Raw genomic sequence first — 6,000 nt, forward strand, 5'->3', positions numbered from 1 at the left:
ACAAGGTAATGTCTACTGTTTATACTAATCCACAGATCTTTTTAAAATCATAACTCATCATGTAAAACGTGAGAGATCACACTTTTTCATCGGAGGTAAATGACATGCAATTATAATCTCAAAAAAGAGTGAGTGAGTGAGTTTTACGCCGCTTTCAGCAATATTCCAATAATATCACGGCGTGGGACATCAGAAAATGGGTTTCACACATTGTACCCGTGTGGGGAATCGAAGCAGGGTCTTCGGCGTGACGTACGAACGCTTTAACCTCTGGCTACCCCAAAGATCCCTTAAAACAGATGTTGGAACATTTCTTTAGTGAGTGAGTGAGTTTAGTTTTACGCCACACCCAGCAATATTCCACTTATATGGCGGCAGTCTGTAAATAATCGAGTATGGACCAGACAATTCAGTGAACAACAACATGAGCATCGACCTGCGCAATTGGGAACCGATGACATGTGTCGACCAAGTCAGCGAGCCTGACCACCCGATCCCGTTAGTCGCCTCTTAGGACAAGCATAGTCGCCTTTTATGGCAAGCATGGATTGCTCAAGGTCTATTCTACCCCAGGACCTTCACGGGTCGCATTTCTTTAGTTCCATATGGTAATAAATGCGTTTATGGCCTGTCTATATTGGTACGGTGGACATTTCGAGTGGACGTGGGCGAATGTGAAAAACCCAAGGAAATGCATTGTTTTTTTATCCGACATCCAAATTTTGAACTGTTACCAAAAGAGTCACTTTGGATACGACGAGAATGAATGCGAGGACGTGCCCCAGTACGGCTCCAGTATACCACTGTAAATGTAGCATTCCGTTCAAAAGTCTCTGTGGAACCCCGATGTCAATTTGATTCTGGGAAGTGGGGTTGCCTAGTGGTTAAAGCGTTCGCTCGCCATGCCGAAGACGCGGGTTCGATTCCCCACATAGGTACAACGTGTGAAGCCAATTTCTGGCGTCCCCCATCGTGATATTGTTGGAATTTGTTAAAAGTGTCGTAAAACTATACTCATATTATCTCCATGTGATTCTGTGAGACACTGCGGAAGTGTTGTCCCGGGCGCATATTTCAACTTAGGGATTTAAATTTTAGCAATATCGTGTGTAAATCAAGACCACGATTCCTAAATGGATTCAGCCTGACGAGAGGATCAAACGAAGCTTAGATTCAGCAGAAATTGTTACACTGTATTTCCTTCGAAAAGGAAACGCCACGATTTGTCCTCAGGTTTAAACAAATATGGCCGGGTAATCATGCTTGATTCCCCGTTAAAACACGTTGTGCTACCAAAACATTCACGATTTAACTGTAATGATGTTCAACTAAGCATTAAATACAAACAACTCGTTCACTGTTAAACGTGATCCCGAAGCACTTGAAATATATAGGCAAACTTACATGGACCCCAGTTCGCTTTCCTAAACGATTAGCCTCACTGGTATACACTGGTGCATTCACTGACAACACAATGAGGCATTGGATATTAACAATTTGCGCTGTTTCGTTCCTAAAAAAATACAAATTACCTGTAATTATATTTGCTGACACAAATCAGTAGTACCAAATCCAAAAGATCAGAGACAAACCTAGGTCTGTGGTCCCATTGTCACAGCAGTAGACCTGTCATTACACGCTGATGACACTTGACTGGGCCTGTCAAGTGCGTTTGACCCATACAACATATACTTAAGTAAAGTTCGGGGTTTTTTTAATTTCAGTACAGATGTGGGTCAACGGCACTTGGTACAACACTGGTTGGGCCATTACACATAAGTATGCAGGTATATGTGTTGCAGTGATGTACATGATCTAGTTCAATTTTCTATAGAATGTCTTAAGTTGTGAAGCGTGGTAAATGAGAAAGGGTATATTTCTAACAACAGATGGTTGGTGAGAAGACATCAGTGTATAATATTTTGTCACAGTAGAGTATGGTCAGGAGATTTTGCGCGCCAAAACGCGTCAGTTGCGTTTCCTGGTGTGACGTATTGAGAAAACACACCTTGCTTCCCGAAACAGCACGTGCGTCTCGTGGGGAAACCGTCAAGGGGACACGTGACTGCGGGGGTCAGTTAGACAGCAGAGCTTGTCAGTAAAACGTCTCTTTTGAGACAGTCAGATTAAAGTTTGAAACTAGCATGACAGTTTGGCTTTTAGTCATTATCACAATATATTCCTAATATTTCTTGGCACCGTATCGCTCATGTTGATTATCGAAAACTGCAGATAAAAAAAGAAATGATATTCTGTCTCAGTGTATCCACGTTTACAAATTCTTTCATTCCTTGATACACTGAGATGTCTGCCTTCCTCAATGACTAAAGAATGTGAGCTGAAACGAATGTTTGCAAGTGCCAGTCGAAACGTATGAAATGGCAACCTAGCATGTACCCCATTCGTGTGAACATTTCAAACGGAAAACAAACTCTGAAAGAAAGACGTCAGTAAAACTAACTTTTGTCGCTCCCAAATATATCTAAAACCATATCCATACAAAAGGGATCAGTAGATTATTATCTACCGGGATCGTATTTGTGATGTCCAGTTACTTTTTCTATTAACTGACGATTGCAACAACATATAACGTTTGGGGGAAATAGGTAATCGGGCACATTGAGCAATTCTAACCAATATTTTATGCAATTTTCAATGGTTATATAGAGAGGATATCCACCACATGCTTCAGTCGACAGAATGAGTGAGCTCGGACGCCAGTCGGTAGCGTATGTAATGGTTGGTATGTTGGTTGGTTAGTTGGTTAGTTGGTTGGTTGTCGCCGCACTCAGCAGTATTCCAGTTATATGACATGATAGCTTCTGACAGAAGAGTAATGATCGTCAAAGCTTTGGCATGATAATCTAGACATCCATGTATCATCTGACCCTGCAATTAAACAATCACAAAGGTGTACAGTATTTACCTTGTTATTATTGTCTCGGAACAATTCAAGCTCAACTGTCCACCCAGCTGTTAATAGGTACCTCGTTAGGATGAGAAAGCCACAACAGCTCGGAGCGACTGGTGGCTGCAAGAGTTGTATACTCCCCGGAGAGTTGAGATTGATAATACGATGTGCTGTTGAGATTCACATCCAGCGATCGTGGGCATGCACTAGCACGTGGATATGTGCGCTATTGTAAATATCCAGTATCGTTATCGCGGCACTCACAGTATCACAGCTGTATGGCGGCGGTCTGCATATATTCGAGTCTGGATCAGACAATTCAGTGATCAACAGCATGAGCATAGATGTACGCAACTGGGAACGGATGACATGCACCATCTAAGCCCGGCAACCCGATCCCGTCAGTCATCTCTTACTACAAGCGTGGGTTATTTACGAGAATCTGTCAGTTCTAACCCGGGTCTTCACGGGTTCTTACCACTCTTTAAGACTATCTCAAGATCTTCAAGTTACGCTGATCACAACTCCCACATCAAAAACAGACCTGAGGGAGTCTTAGCGCTAAAAATTCCTCAAGTGCGGCTCATGCTCTTCTTTAAGAAGTCACTTCTAACAATATTCCAGTCAGATTAAAGCGTGTCCAAATGCGGATGGAAAGCCGAAAGTAATGCAGGTTGCCATGGTAGCTTAAAACACGCTTATCGTTTTACACAACAACAGGCACAAAAACAAACAGCTTAAGACACATTAACTGGTTTCCATGTTATCGTCAGCACATACTAAAAAGTTTACACGCACGCACTCAAGGTGGAGAGGATCTGGAAGAGGTTGCAGGATGTGCCAATCTTCTCAGTGACGTGAATTTGTCTCATTACGTTACGGTTCTGCTCTATCTTCGTAAAAGAAATTTACATCAAAGCAATATCAGAATCGCTTCACAACCATCAGCAATGAGGAAGGGTCACTGTAACAGATGTTAATCATTTACTGTCGTAAAACAAAGATCATCTCAGTGGTAGGGCAGGACATATCTATGGAGGTCGTCTTCACTTCATACTCATAGGATGGTGGGTGTCCCTGTATGTCATGCCTTTCGGGTTGCTGGTTTCATGAAAGTAGCATACATCTGCGTAATTACCCCCTCTACCATCCAACTGATATGCTGTAAAGACTGCAGGTGGGTAGCCTAGTGGTTAAAGCGTTCACTCGTCATACTGATGGTCCGGGTTCGAGTCTCCACATGGGGAAGATGGATGTAGCCCATTTCTGGTGTCCGCCCTTATAATACTTCAGGGATATTGCGTAAAGCGGTGTAAAACCAGATTCACTTTTGTGAAGGCCTCAGGTGAACAACGACTCACCCACTTCGCTAAATCTTTGGATTATCTCCCTTGATTATTTTCCTTGGAAGAATGAAGAATATTGCAAAGCGAGTAACAATCTATTTAGTTCCGGAAGATATGGAAATAATCTGGACCACACAAGAATTCAGATTATCCTCGGGTCCAGGACATACTCTAACAGGTCATAAATTCTAAAGATACCTGCTGTGGCATGACCTCGCTTGTAAGTGTTCGTTCGTGCGGGAGGCCGTTTCGATTCATTACATGGGTAAGCAAAAAGGACATTCCTGGTGTCACCTGTCGTATATTGGTAAAAGTAGCATGTAAAATCAGTCACTCACTCAAAACATGTAGCTTAGATAGAAGACCCCCATCTGTTAGCATCGTTGAATTATTCCTGCATCTGCTAACTATAAAATATTTCTAGAGGCCTGTCAACATGTCTGCTTTAATACTTAAAGCTCTTAGCACGTACACATGATTGTGTCCACTACAGTCTGCCACCACCCTATTAACGGGGGAATGTGCATATATTCGTGATCCCAGTCAGAGTTCTTTCAGAAAGATAGTTTGCTTGTTCATTATTCAATGTTTATTTTCCCACCACTTATACATCCTGTAATCATCTGTGACAGGAGACGTTGGTTGGTTGTTTTTAAAGGCTGCACTCAGCAATATTTCAGCAATATAGTGGCGGCCTATGAATAATCGCGTCTGGACATGACAATCTATGGATGAAATACGTGAGCATCATGAACACAAGTGGGAATGTGAACCAAGGCAGCAAATAGGAGCTGCCAGCGTGACGTCATTGTTTTGATCACGTGGTCTCTAAAACTTCCGGTAGGCAGGAAAGTGTCAATACAACAGCAGACAACGCACTAGCCGAGAAGACGTTCTAGCATTATATGAGAATGAGATCAATTTTTCGTGAATTATTTACCACTTACACGATTCGAGGCCCACGATTCTACGTAGCGATGGTCGTGTCATGCGTGGTAGTTGGTTGCACGATCCTGTTCGCCTCTTACGACAAGCATTGGTTGCTATAGCTGTGAGGATATATCGTAGTATCGAGAATCGTGTCACTTTATCGGACGATAAATATATCAATACTTTTTTCGTATCGTGATAGCGTAACGTTGACCTTAAAATTGTCAAGTTTTACTAGAAATGGGTGGTTATGTCAAAATGTACACTGTCACTTGATATCAAAATCTACATTTTAAAGAAAATAACTACAGGTTTGGCTGAAAAGTTCTAAGCCTCACTGTGAAAAAAAGTTACAAAGTCCACGTTTGTAATTTATTTTTCTACATAGTCCACTTCCAAGTTCACACACTTTTGCCAGCGATGCTGCAAGGCCCGAATCCCGGTCAGGAAGAAATCTTCTTCAGCTACCCTAAAAAAATCAGTCACAGCGGAAATGACGTCATCATTACTTGTAAAATGGCGACCGGCGAGTTCCTTTTTCATTTTGGGGAACAGGTGGAAGTCAGAAGGAGCCAAATCAAGTGAATAAGGAGGATGGTCAATGAGTTCAAATCCACAATCGCGGATTGTTGACATGGCCACCACCGATTTGTGAACAGGCGCATTGTCTTGGTGGAAGAGGACACCTTTAGCGATCATCCCTCGTCGTTTGGCTTTGATTGCTTCTCGCAACTGGTTCAGTAGATCAGCATAGTATCTGCCGTTGATAGTTTGACCTTTTTCAAGATAATCAATGAGCAGAATACCCCTGGA

The sequence above is a fragment of the Haliotis asinina genome, chromosome 8, assembly GCF_037392515.1.
Source record: "Haliotis asinina isolate JCU_RB_2024 chromosome 8, JCU_Hal_asi_v2, whole genome shotgun sequence".
NCBI lineage: Eukaryota > Metazoa > Mollusca > Gastropoda > Lepetellida > Haliotidae > Haliotis > Haliotis asinina.